The sequence below is a fragment of the Triticum aestivum genome, chromosome 3B (genome assembly GCF_018294505.1).
Source record: "Triticum aestivum cultivar Chinese Spring chromosome 3B, IWGSC CS RefSeq v2.1, whole genome shotgun sequence".
In the NCBI taxonomy this organism is placed as follows: Eukaryota; Viridiplantae; Streptophyta; class Magnoliopsida; order Poales; family Poaceae; genus Triticum; species Triticum aestivum.
The window spans coordinates 226,046,400-226,061,581 of NC_057801.1; positions in this window are offsets into that span (position 1 = coordinate 226,046,400).

Sequence of the window (15,182 nt, forward strand, 5' to 3'; positions counted from 1 at the left end):
CCTGTCCACCATGGAGCAATCTTCAGCTTCACCTGCAACTAACAACGCTATAAGAGGGGCTGAGCAAAGCGGTAACATAGCCAAGCAACGGTTTGCTAGGAAGGGTGAAAAAGGTTAGAGGCTGACATGGCAAATTGGGAGGCTTGAAGAACAAGTGATAGGTAGCGCAACATAGCGATAGAACGAAGCAACTAGCACAGCAATGATAGTAATGAGATCCAGGGTAGCGGTCATCTTGCCTGAAATCCCGCAAGGAAGAAGAACGAGTCCATGAAGAAGACGAACGGATGAAGCCGAATCAAGCGTAGACGAACGAATCCTCACGATCGCAACGAAACAGGAACTATCGAGTAGAAGCACACAACATGGTAAACACACCACACATGAACAAGACATGATGCACAACAAGCATGATGCATGACAAAGCTACATGGAGCTACTCCTGTAAAGAGATGATGCATACAAGAACAACACATCAAATCAAGGTTAAATGAGGCCGGAAACAACATATAACAATTCCGGTAAGTCCTCATATGCAAATTTCGAAATTGGTCCAGATCTGAATAAACCTTATGTTCAAGTTGTTAAACAGCAAGTTAAGATGCACCAAGATGATCTACACGAGATTCTAGTCAAGTTACATATAAAGTTTATTTAGTTTGGAGCTACGGCCTACAAGATATGAGCAAGACAAGTTAAACATGGCAATGATGCTAAATGCATCCAAACATTAACCAAACACCTCAAAACAAGGATGCAACATGATAATATGAAACTACATGCAATTCTAAGCAAGTTTCATATAGAGCACACTCAAAACAGAGCAACGGATCAACACATACACTCTATACAAGTTTAAAGGACAAGCTGTCCAAAACAGCAACTAGGCAACTAGCAAGCATCAAAACAATATGCTACAACACCCCAACATAAGAACAAAAGGCATGAGCATGAAGTACAGGTAAAGCATGACAAAACATGAACACTGAGCTATCTCCATAAATCACTTTAACATGCTCAAAAGGACATGGCAAGATTGCAAATAATAACAGTTTCAGACTTAGCAGAAATGACATCAAGTTGCAATGTTTAGAGCTATCAAACAACATGTTACAGAAACTTAACATGGCAAACAAAGGCATGTCATGCTAGTACTAAAGACAAAGAACAAAACTCCCTTATTGAACTAATTCCAAAGATCAACAGAAAAGATGGTAGCATCCATGCAAACATGGCAAATGATATGACAGATTCATACAGGCAGGAACAACAATAAGTAGACATGTTTGTCAGCTTGTGCCACTCACCACAGAGAAATACATGGCATGACAAGGCAACCAACAGTAATAATACATGTTTATGAAGCTAAACATGGCAAGATCAAGTTCATAGGGTGCATGGATCACTAGTAAAACACATGGCAAAACTGAACTTAAAGTTAATCAAGCTGGTAGCAACATTATTTAGCAAGTTGAGAGCAAGATACAACAGGTTATAGCAGGCTATAAATGCAACCAGGGGCATGAATGGATAGAGCATGACATGTATAACAAAACCTCCTTAGTGAACATCTCCAGATTATGCATAGAATGACTTGTAGCAGCAGATTTACATAGCATCATAATATAACAGAATCAGCATAGCAAAACAGTAACAGCAAGTACCCTACTTCACGAGCTCGATGCACTCACTACAACAATCACAAAAATACATGGATGGCACCACTATGAATATGGCATGATGTAGCACAAAACACATGTAGAGCTCATACTCATAGGATGCACACACAAAATGCAGCGAAAATGACAAATCACCAAGTTCTGTTAACAGACAGCAGATAACATCATATAGCACTCTTGCAACGGTGATTCGGGCATCAAGATGAACTCAAACAAGCATGGCTCAATGGAACAAAATGTGGAGCATCTCATGATGAACAATTTGACATATTACACGCACAAAACAGAGCAGTATGCAACAAGTTATGATGCGATGAACAGGATACCAGAATGCAAATAATTTCGGGACGGGAAAAAACAGGGTCGACCTGGATCCAGATCTAGGGTTCTTCATGGGCACACGAACCGAGGTTCGCCGGAGCTTCACCAGAGAAGAGGAGGACACCGGCCGGAGTTGAGGAAAAGGGTCGGGGGTGGCGGATCCGGCCGGTCCCGTCCCGGATCCGGCCGGGGACGCCGGCGACCGGGCGCGCCGGCGAGCGGGGCGGCGCGGGGCGGAGGACGAGGCCTGCGACGGTGAAGCCATGGCCGCGGCGGAGGAGCTACGCCGGCGGCGGTCGGCGTGGAGGCGGGGGACGACCGGGCAGCGGCGGGTGCCGGCGGGGACGCGGCGGCGACTCGGGGCGGCGCTCGCCCCGACGAACGGCGGCGGAGGGCGCGGGGCGGAGCCCGGGGCGCGGGCCGGGAGGCGCGGCGGTGCGGGCCGAACGGGCGGACGGCGGCGGCGGCACGGGCTCGCGCGGGCCCGATCCGGGTCCCGTGGGCCGCGCGGTGGTGGGAGGAGAGAGAGGGTGAGGTGGCGGGCGCTGAGAGGCTGGGGCGGCGGCGCGGGTGACGTGGCAGGAGGCGATTCGCCGGGGTGAGGTGGAGGTGGTCGGTGGACGCGTCCGGCGCGGAGGCGAACATGTCCGGCGGCGGGGAGGAGAAATAAACTAGGGTTTTGACCCGGGATTTGGACGGGGAGGACCTATTTATAGGTAGAGGGAGCTAGGAGACTTCAAATGAGGAGCGGTTTTCGCCCACACGATCGTGATCGAACGAGCGAGAGCATGGAGGGGGCTTGGATGGGTTATAGGGCTGCGATGAAGAGGGGCTGGGCTGCAAAGAGAGAGGGGTTTCGGGCTACGCGGTTAACCGTTGGAGTATCAAACAACCTCCAAATGGCACGAAATTTGACAGGCGGTCTACCAGCGGTGTACCAAGGCCGCTTGGCAAATCATGGTCCATTCCGAGAATGTTTAACACCCGCTCACAACAAGAGACAAAAGAGGGACGCCGGAGGACATAGGAGTGTCGGATTGCAAAACGGACAACGGGGAAAATGCTCGGATGCATGAGACGAACACGTATGCAAAATGAGATGCACATAATGACATGGCAAAATGCAACACGCAAGCAAATGACATGACAACGATGACGAATAGCTGGCAGACACCTGGCGCATCTGATCCGGGGCGTTACACAGGGGGGGTATCTTCCTGAATTGTTCCTGTTCAATGCATCATATTATACTCTTTTTTCCTTCATGAGTTTACTATACAAGTTCTCATAAAGGTTTTTAATGAGGTAATATTAACATGGGATCATATGTCATACTTTCGGTTTTCCCAACCGCGGTTTTTAGGAAAGTATAACGACATGTTTATTGTTCTCCAAACTCTATGATTCTTACATATTGAGTTAACGGAGATGATAACCATTGTATGTTGCAGCATTTTCTCCTTATTTTTTCCACTGGATTTGCAGGAGTTTTCGTAACATATCATACATTACTCCTCATATTTTTTTCCAAAGGGTTTTTGAAGGAGACTTAATCAAGATGATATATTATTATGACAAGCGGTGATCAGAAGGAGTGTTAAAGATAATAACCCCAGCGGTTATTAGGGGATAATCCCCACTCCATTAGATGTGCGGTTCCACGTTTGTGGGAACCGTCACGACCGTTGCCTCCCGCAAAGGCACCCCTAGCAAACCGTTGTGTCCTTTCCCATTGTATATAAGCACTAGTATATCATCAATAAAGATATAGTTGAATCATTTGTTGTCTCTCTCGATCATAATTTTCAACAAGATTAGCCGTCTACAACGCCAAACTGAGGTGGCGCAACGCTGACGATGACAACACGCCATCGTCCAGCCGCAGCCGCAGCCCCATCAGCCCCCGCCATGAATTCATTTGCGACCTCCGCCGTTGCTACGCAAATGTACTGCGTGTGCAGCGGCGACGCCGCGCCAGGCCACGAGCGCCCGGAGGCACCGCCGCCGGATCATCTTACGAGTTGCTATAATACCTCGACTCTTTTTCTTGTGTGGGCTGAGTTACTACGACCCTATCCAAAAATATTCCTGTGTGCGGGGCAGGGCAACCACGAGCCGAAGTCGGTTTGAGACGGTCTTCCACGCCACACCACACTGCACCGGCCGGCAGCGAGGCAATGAGCAGGAGTAAATAGCCAATGAATGAGCTCCATTTCATTCCCCCATTTTCCGCGCATGGCCCCCGCGGCACATGGGCAGCCAACGCCCCCTCCCCTCCAGTCCACATGCCGCCCCCGCATCCAACTCCCGGAAGTTGAGCTGACCGACGAGCCGATCCGTTCCGTCGCACCCACAAATTAACAAAACAAAATCATATAATAATACATACTCCCTCCCTTCCTAAATATAAGTCTTCGTAGAGATATCACTATGAACTACATACGGATGTATATAGATGCATTTTAAGTGTGGATTCATTCATTTTGCTCTGTATGTAGTCCATTTAGTGAAATCTCTACAAAGACTTACATTTAGGAACGGAGGGAGTACATGACCAACACAGCATGCATCGGCTGGCTCAGCGCCAACCAACCGCAGCCAGGTTTGCACCAGCACCAGCCAGGACTGCCTGCCATCATTTGCGGCCAGATTAATTAATCCACTCAACTGAACTGCCTCTCAGCGATCCAGCCAGTGCTAGTACACTACCAGTAGTATAATCTACACACAACTGTGGCCTATCATTGGTCCAGCAGATATGGTTACGCCCAGCAGGGCCTTTTCCAATCTAGACGTACGTACTAGTAGTACTAGTACAAACACAACACAATCGCGCATTAGAGACTTAGAGTTGGCCACTTGATTTAGTACGTACGCTGCGCGCTGGCTCATCACATTCACACAGCCTGCGTGTTCCATGCGCGGATCACTCCATCTCCGCGACACGTGTGCGTATCATCATGCAGTAGTAGATGATCCGATCAACAGCCATCCAGCCCAGCCTACTGTTACTATGCTGATTCTTAAATTAATCGAGTGACTGGCCGGTCCTTCTCGACCGTGAGCGAGAGCGACAGCGATGAGGAAGACCCGACGCGATTCGGGACGGACCATGGATGCGAACGGGCAGGCAAGGTAGGCCGTCCATGCATGCAACGTGGAAGAGGATAGCGGCGACATGCGTGCAGCGTCCGCGACTGTGACATGCGCTAAGAGCATCTTCAACAACCGCGCTAAACTAGCGCAGCGCTGTAAATTAGGCCGTTTTAGCGCGCGCAACGCGTCGGGTCGCTTCAGTGGGCGCGCAAAAACGGCGCGCGCGCTATAACGGGTTGGACGCGCGGTCGAAAACACTCACCCGCGCAGCGTATTTCGGGCGCCCGCTACAGCGCGCGGCACACTCGAGCGCTCGCGCCCGCACTTCCTCTCCCACTTCCACCCCCGTCCGGCCGCGCCGCCGCCGCCGCCCGCGCACCCCGGCGACCGTCAGGCTTCCCCGGCCTATCCCCGCGCGCCCGCGCTTTCGCCCCATCCCCTCCTAGTCCCGCCGGCGCTCGCGCGCCTCCGTCGTCCGAGCAACAGCGCCCGAGCGCTCGCTGCCGCGCCGCGCCTGCAAGGTGTTCGACAAAACGCCTATAAGGTATGTATTGCTCAAACTTCATGAATTTGGTGCATGTTTTGAATTGTAGTTTTTAAGTATAGTATTGAACATTGTAGATGAGTTCGTCGTATGATTCTTCCGAAGAAGAATTTGATATGGAAGAGGAGGAGAATCTTGCAATGATCCTAGCTATGCATATCAATAAAAAACCGAAGCACGGTGGTTCGGTTATGGGTCGGGAGAAAAATTGGAGAGATAGGATTGATGCCCATAACAGATTGATGAAGAACTATTTCGTGGAGAATCCCACATACCCGGAGTCGTATTTTCGTCGTCGGTTTAGGATGAGCACCGACTTGTTCAGGCGCATTGCAGAGAAACTAGCGAGCCATGACCGGTTTTTCCAGCAAAGGAGGAATGCCGCCGGAGAGCTCGGGCATAGCACCTTTCTGAAGGTGACAGCCGCTTTGCGTATGTTGGCATACGGTATCCCGGCTGATCTAGTTGATGATCACTTGGCTATGGGTGAGAGCCAAGCCATCATGTGTGTCAAGCGCTTTGCAGTGTGAATTGTGCAAGTGTTTGGCGAGGAGTATTTGAGATCTCCCACTGCTGAAGACGCCGCAAGGCTATTGGCGATGAACAAAGCGCGCGGCTTTCCTGGCATGCTTGGCTCAATAGATTGCATGCATTGGAGTTGGAAGAATTGTCCGAAGGCATGGCATGGGCAATTCCACGGCCAAAAAAAGGTTCCACTATAATCCTTGAAGCGGTGGCCGATCAGGAGACTTGGATTTGGCATGCATTCTGTTGACACCAGATTTTGGCATGGTCAATAACTTATTTAAGATGGCCTTAAATGGAGAAGTGATCTTCATGAAAGAGTTCCATATTGTCGATATGAACATCTTTGAAGTTTGGGTCATCGCAGTCCGATTTCATCTCGAAGGCCGAAACTATGCTCAAAGTACTAAGATCTTATATTCAAAGTACAGTTTGGCTGATTAAACCCCCAAGACGACCTCAAATTGAAAAATTATCTACACGAATTGTCTTCGTCTCGTCGAAACGATCGACTTTGATATAAAAATCGTTCCAATCCGAGTTCGTATGCAAAAGTTAAAGCCATCGGAATACAGCCCTGTCAGGAGGCAAAAACTGGCGCGCCCCACCAGACACCCTGTCTGATGGGTAGCGCGAGGGATAGCCTGTTTTGCGTGACCAATTTGACCCTCAAGATGACCTCTGATTAAAAAACGTTCAACATAAAAGTTGTGCGTCTCGTTGAAACGGTCAAGATTGCTTTTGGGCTCGTTTCCATCCGAAATCGTTTACCACCACAAAAAAGACCCGCAAGGTGCAGCCAGTTTAAACCGAACAGTTTTGGAAAGTTCGGACAAAACCAATCCGAATTTGACTAGGGTTTTGGATGTGAATCCAAGCCTTTTCCTTGCACGGGAAGTCCAGTCGCCTCTTATATACCTAAGGGGTGACGGTCGATTGAACAACACACAATCGATCAATCAATCTACCACTTTTTATCTTTTATCTTTTCTCCTTAACCCTAGTTCTTCTTCCTCGTTCTTCGTTCGTTCTTCTCCATTGCAGGGCGGCGAACCTCGAGGCCCTAGGGGCGATCAGGTCGACCTAGGGCAGCCCATAGCCGCCGCGCGCCCAGTCGGGGTCCCTCCCGGGCGTGTGGGGTTTCGGGTCCCAAAAGCGCCCGCCGGATTGTCTTGCGTACCGCGCTTCCGGCAGGTCTCCTTCGACGTGAGCTGCGGTACACCACCCCCGGCGTCGAGGGTACACGGTGACGTGTTCGTGTGCGAACACACTTTTTGGCGACTCCGCTGGGGACGAAGCTTTGAGCGGTCTCCAGCCCGTTCTTGCTACGAAGAGATCGTCATCAAGTTGCTGCAATCTACAAAGGTAATATGAATACCCAATTCCCCTTTGTAGATGCAAATAATCCATATCTTGTTGCTGGATCACCTATTGAGCATAATGTATCGGCTAGCCCTAGTTTTATCAATCATGCATCTAATTATGTGCAAGGGCCGATGCAAAACAATCTTCATGTTTCAAATTCTTATAAATTTAGCAACATGCAACATATGTATCCCAACTCCCATGCATCGGCAACCCCACAAATTCATATGCCGATGAGCAACATGATGAGTTCGATTAATCAAATTGAAACACCCCAAGTTAGAATTTCCAATGCCATACAGGAAAGTGTTTCACCCTTTTATTCATCGGCAGCTAATGTGCAATATAGTAATCCAACCATGCCGATGAATGAGAGAATTGGCCATGCTACTAATGGTTATTTGGCCAGTTACTCTCAACTGTCATATGCTACACCTCATGTTAGTTCTCGGCATCATACACAACTGTAGATGCTCATAATTCGGCTTCACACCTTCCTGGTTATAGCCGAATGAATGTAAATTTTACAGGAGCGGTTGTGCCCAACATTGTAGAAGATGAGGTAGTGGTGGCTGCATTGAAGAGTTTAGCCCAAAATAAGAGAATTAGTGCACTTTGCCTTGAACAACATGAAAAGGGGCTATTTCCTGATTATGCCGCAATAAAAGTAGAGTTTTGCAAGAAGATGAATCTTTGCCAATTGATAAAATTGGCGAGCAAAAGTATGGTATTACAACACTGCATATGCCTTCACCTAGTACTACATCATATTATACACCCCCTACACAATTGCAAAATTTCGGCAACACCCGTGTGTCATTGCCGAAAGAATCTAAAAGCATTGGGGGGCAATCATATCCGGAGTGGGCTGAAATTGAGAAAAAGCTTAAAGCTAATTTTGCCGCTTGCCATCAGAAACAAATAGAAAAAGAGTTGGCTCAGATAAAAGAAGCATTGTCAGTTGGTACCATCAATGAAAAGAAGGATGATTCGAAACATGAAAGTGCTTCGGTTGAAAAAGCCAAATCAAGTAGTATATATCTGAATCCATCAAATCCAACGAGGCAAGCATTATTGAGAAAGGGCATGGCAAGCATAGAAAAACAATGGTGCTTGATTTTTCTGAAGTTAATGGAACCTACTTCCTGCCTTATGAGTTCCGTGCCATAGAAATTGACAAGCTTCAAGGACAAGAACAAGTAGCCGAACAAAGTTCGGCCGACAAAAATCTTCAAAGCAATGATGCACGGATTCAAGAAAAAGATGATGACAAGGTGTTGGGGAGCCATCCAAACACAGAGCAAGATGTTCTTCAAATGGCACCACTATCATGCTCTCCCAACATATTTGAAGAGGTATGCATAGCGAGTAATTTACCTATTTTCACATTTGGTCGCAACTTCATTATTGATGCATCTATAAGAAATATTCTCATAAGTAATTTTGAAAGACCAATGAGGAAGGGTAATTTACTTGTTAGCAGTAAAATTGTTATGGAACATATCGGTTAACCCATTACACCATTTATAAAGACCGATAATGACTTATTGTTACAGCCAAGGCTTTTCCTGTTGCTTTCTCTAAAGTTCATATCTAGTTGGGTAGCTTTGCTTATTTCTTACTTGGCTTACACTTGGTCTCAACTGAGACATGTATGTTCTAAATATCTTCGTTTCAGAAATTTATAGCCAAGGTTAAATTCTATTGAGAAAACCGATGCTAATATAATATCATATCCAAAGACATCGGAGATAGAGTGGAAAACACAATGCATAGCCGAATGGGGAGATTCCAAACCTGAACCATTCGTTTGCTTATCTCCAAAGCCGTTCAAACAGCAAGATCGGCTAGGAAACAAGAAGTATACTTTCAATTCAAGCATGTGTGATAAAATATTTGATGTGTTGCTGAAAAATAATTACATTACAATTCTTGATCACCATGTTAAGCCATCAATCCAAGGACGAATGTATTGTAAGTTGCGTGATTCGTCCAAGCATAATTTTGAGGATTGCAACATGTTTCGTCAAATAGTTAAATCGGCCATTGAAAAAGGACGACTGAAGTTTGTTGAAACATCAAGAGATGACCAGTCTATTCCGATTGGTCCCGGTGGCAAAAAGTTTTTACATCGGCTGCTTCAAGCCGATCCATTTAGAAAGAATGTAAAAGCTGCAGGTGATGGGATCAAGCTTTCAAGTAAAGAAGTTGTTGAAGAGCATAACGAGCATAATCTTGAGGGCGGGAGTTCCATCGAAACTACAATGGAGACGCCAAGGACTGGGGGGCAGCAAGCAAATCTAATGATCGATGAAAGCAAACCAAAAAAAAAACAAAGGCCGGAATAAGCGCAAGTGTAAGAGATCAAAAATCACCTTTGCTGAACTATTGGATAAATATCAAAAGAAGAGTGAAGAGAAGAATGCTTATCGGCCAAATCATGCAAAGAAACCAAGATCACCCCAAGGCGCAAATATGAGGATCGATATTGGCAAAGTGATAATTTTAATGCAACATATTCATATCCTTATTTTGGGCCGCCGATGCCAATGCCGTGGGTACCTCCCTATGCTCATATAGATACATATTCATCATGGGACAGGTATGATACAAGGGTACATTCTCCATCTTATTCTAGACCATCTCACCAATACTATGCAGCTCCAAGGAGATCAACATTTGAACAATCACGCGTCAAAGACCGTTTCAATCATAAGGAATCGGTCCAGAGCTCAAGAAAGAAGAAAGAGGTGGCAACGCAAGCTTACCGCGTGAAAAGAGATGGTCGTAAGTGTGCTGCTTCAGATTTGATCTCAAATAACAAAGAGCCAATTAAAATGTTGACATTGGCTACAAAAGGCAAAGAAGTGAAGCAATCAATTGATAAAAATCAGAGTGCCAAATCTGAAGAAAAGAAGTTGAGGGTGCACAAGGCCCAAAAAGAGTTGCCATTGGTTGAAACAAAATCACAGTCGAGATGCCCACTTGGTTTATCATATTGGCAAAAGAAGAAATTACAAAATCTTAGTGCACAAGAGCTGAAAAAGAAGAACATGGCATGGGTTTCCAAGAAGATCAATCAAGACAAAAATGATGTCCATGCTTCTGTTGCAACAAGTAAAATAAAAGTGAAGAAGGAAAATAATGAAAGCAACAAACAATTAAGCCGAAGGTGCGCATCACAACATCAAAATCTTCGGTTAACACATCATCCATTTTCTTGAACCATGTCGTTGATGCCTTTGCCATGGAATTCATCCCTAGGTATGATCAATTACCCTCCATGGATTTATTTTGTTCCATGGATGCAACATAATTTTCTATATCATGAGAGAGTATTACCAAATTACCATACATTTGGTTAGTTACATTGTTGCTAATACAAAGGGGCCGAAATATTTTATTCCTATTTTATTTATTTATTTCGGCTATACATACTTTGGTGGGTGAATTTTACATGGACCTCATGTTAACGGCCGATATTTATCTATCGCCCTAAGAATATGTCAAAGCATGGCCGGTGTAGTATCTTAACATCGTCCTTAGTTCAATTGGAGATCAAAACAGACCTCATGCCGCTTAAAATATTTTTGCACAATGATCAAAGCCGAATATGCATTGTCATCCGGATCGGAGCTTTGCCTTGCTATAGGTGCTATACATACTGAGGCTTTCGGTGATTCGTTATGAGTAGTGCAACAAATCTAGGGTTTATCAATGTTTTGACGAATCACTTGTAGTTTATCTTGAGGTATGTCTAGATGCAAAATTTATCTTGGGTTGCTTTAAAATTGTTCATATATCTAGGCATGACAATTCGAAAGAGTTGGCACAGCAAGCGTCCGGCTACTATGTTAACCATGGTGTATTGCATTTCTATCAATAGCCGATGCTAGGTCTTGTCAACATAGGTAAGGCTGAATCGAAGCCCCACCGCTTCGGCCACTAATGAAACTTTTATGCAGGCGAAGTAAGGATTGGAGGAAGTTCATTCTTGATTATCTGCAAAATCCTAGCGAAAGGGTGAACAATATGGTTTGGAGGATGGCTTTGATCTATGGAACCTTATCACCGGATTGTTATAGAAGCTAAGAAGTTTTCACCCAAGTTTGCATCAAGAGGTTCAAACAAGCAAAGGCCGATATATACTTCTCATCCTAAGAACATGCAAAATGGCCGATGGAGTGTTGACATCGTCCTTAGAACAAGCTATGCGGAAGTTATTTTTCGGCACACAAGCTTTGCCGAAAAACAGGGGGGCGTGTGTTGACACCAGATTTTGGCATGGTCAATAACTTATTTAAGATGGCCTCAAATGGAGAAGTGATCTTCATGAAAGAGTTCCGTATTGTCGATATGAACATCTTTGAAGTTTGGGTCATCGCAGTCCGATTTCATCTCGAAGGCCGAAACTATGCTCAAAGTACTAAGATCTTATATTCAGAGTACAGTTTGGCTGATTAAGCCCCCAAGACGACCTCAAATGCAAAAATTATCTCCACGAATTGTCTTCGTCTCGTCGAAACGATCGATTTTTATATAAAAATCGTTCCAATCCAAGTTCGTATGTAAAAGTTAGAGCCATCGGAATACAGCCCTGTCAGGAGGCAAAAACTGGCGCGCCCCACCAGACACCTTTCTGATGGGTAGCGCGAGGGATAGCCTGTTTTGCGCGACCGATTTGACCCTCAAGATGACCTCTGATCAAAAAACGTTCAACATAAAAGTTGTGCGTCTCGTCGAAACGGTCAAGATTGCTTTTGGGCTCGTTTCCATCCGAGATCGTTTACCACCACAAAAAAGACCCGCAAGGTGCAGCCAGTTTAAACCGAACAGTTTTGGAAAGTTCGGACAAAACCAATCCGAATTTGACTAGGGTTTTGGACGTGAATCCAAGCCTTTTCCTTGCACGGGAAGTCCAGCCGCCTCTTCTATACCTAAGGGGTGACGGCCGATTGAACAACACACAATCGATCAATCAATCTAGCACTTTTTATCTTTTATCTTTTCTCCTTAACCCTAGTTCTTCTTCTTCCTCGTTCTTCGTTCATTCTTCTTCATTGCAGGGCGGCGAACCTCGAGGCCCTAGGGGCGATCAGGTCGACCTAGGGCAGCCCATAGCCGCCGCGCGCCCAGACGGGGTCCCTCCCAGGTGTGTGGGGTTTCGGGTCCTAAAAGCGCCCGCCGGATTGTCTTGCGTACCACGCTTCCGGCGGGTCTCCTTCGACGTGAGCTGCGGTGCACCACCCCCGGCGTCGAGGGTACACGGTGACGTGTTCGTGTGCGAACACATTCTTTGGAATGTCTGGATCTTTGAATGACATCAATGTTGTCAACCGGTCACCACTGATGAATAAGATTGCAAACGGTGAGTTGCCACATGTGCAGTTTGTAGCAAATGGCCGTACGTACAACTATGGCTATTATCTAGCGGATGGCATCTATCTAAAGTGGCAAACCTTCGTGAAGCCGTTGAAAAAACCGGAAGGTAAGAAAAATCTTAATTTTCACAATGCTCAGTCGGCGGCTAGAAAAGATGTGGAGAGAGCATTTGGGATTTTGCAAGCCCAATTTGCTATTGTGAGAGGACCGACTAGATTTTGGGATCAAAAAAATGCTTTGGTACATCATGCACGCTTGTGTGATCATGCACAACATGATCATCGAGAATGAGCGTGGCCAAGATTTAGACTACTCACAGTATGAGCTCTTGGGACATCCCGTGCGAGTGCGGCGGAGGGCTGAAAGGGTAGCCCGTTTTATTGCCTCCTATCATGCCATTCGGCGTCCCGCAACGCACAATAAACTTCAGAATGATCTAATTGAAGAGTGGTGGGCATGGCATGGACGACAAAGAGCATGATGAGATCTGCATTCGACATTGTATTGTTCATGAACTATTTGTTGTGTTTATTGCATTGGTTGTTGTACTGAACGATAAACTATTTGTTTGAGTTGTAATGATTTATTTTGAACTATTTGTTGTTGATTTATTTTGTTTGTTTGATCATTTTTGCTCATCTTCTTTGAAAGTACATGTGGTTTGTGCGGCGCGCGCGCTGTATTTTTGGGCTCTGCTGGAGCGGCGCGCGCTGCATTATAGCGCGGCTGCTGGAGCCAGCGCAGGCGGGCGCGCAAAATCAGCCGCAGCGCGCGCGACAAACAGATTTTTTGCGCACGGCGTTTAGCGCGGCTGTTGGAGATGCTCTAACTGTCTTCGTAACAAGCAACGAGCAATAGTTTCGCCTTAAATTGGACGGTTGGCCCCGGTGGAGGTTGCGTGTTAGTGTCAAGAAGGGGATTTGCAAAAAAACGAAGAAGAAGGGGATTTGCACTTAATACATCACCCAACATATTTAGGTTGGATGTTCAAAAAAGAAATATTTAGGTTGGGGAACTGTTTGGTGGTTTCTAGAGCTAGCATCTCTTTGTATCACGCAAATGAGGTTACTAATGCCTCTAAATTTCTTTCCCATCACAACTAATCTTCCGTTCCAAAATAGATGGTTCAACTTTGTACTAACTTTATACTAAGATTAGTATAAAGTTGAGTCGTCTATTTTGAAACGGAGGGAGTATACATGTGAATAATGCCTAGACAGACTCAGCATGTGTGTTGCTATCGAACTATCTCTACAATTTATTTATGTGTTTTCAATCCATGTGTGATTAGGCATCACTTTGATTTTATTTTATTTTTGTATTTTTAATCCAAAAGACTGAGTCGGGAGATTTTAGTGTGCGACCAACTTGATTGTTTTCACCCATCCATCTCGACATCACAATCGGGAGGACGACAACAACGCAGAACATGGCAATGCAATGAACCATGTTGAAAACGTGTGTTGTATTAAATTTTTTATTTTCTTCCATGTTTTCTAATTCATGTGTTACAAAATAACTTCTATCTATCAATTTTCCTCAACAATCAACAACAATATCTCTAGAAACATATATTTAATCTCATCCAACTGATGGTACACACTTAGTTTCCTTTGTTGATCGAGAATAGATGCACCGTCGAAATCAATCACTCAGGAATTTGATTGATCCATCTCGTGCCACATATCATCTCGGAGTTGAATCCTTCCTAAAACCTCCCAACGCATTATCTTAGTGCTCTTAACATGGAAGCCATAGGATTTGTAGGATGAGACCCAAGGATCCAAAGTTCTACGTATAATGTACCAGTCCGAGGATACATAGATAGTGCACACAAATCCCTAGATGTAACACTGATACCATGGATCATGTAATAACGAAGCATAGTGATTTCCTAGTGCTTATTACAACCATGCATGTAAGCAAATCTTTACATAGCACCGAAAGCAAGCGGAAGAGCGTATCAATAGGTGAATCCATCAGAGTTCAGTGGAAACCCGCATCCCTAGCTTTGTTCATCTTCCCACACGTTATAATATGCACATGACACGTAGCAGGATGTGTTGGAACAAAAATGCAATACATACATAAGGGGTAGGTCCTAGACACACTCAAAACCTACTTTCAAAGTAATTTGTAAAACTATATAGGGCTATGAATCAGACATAGCCTAATTATGGATCAGACACTTCTTCCACAAGAGCCATATAGGAACGTGGCAAGAATGCACGACTTTCACCATGGCTATATAGGAATACATGGAAAATTGC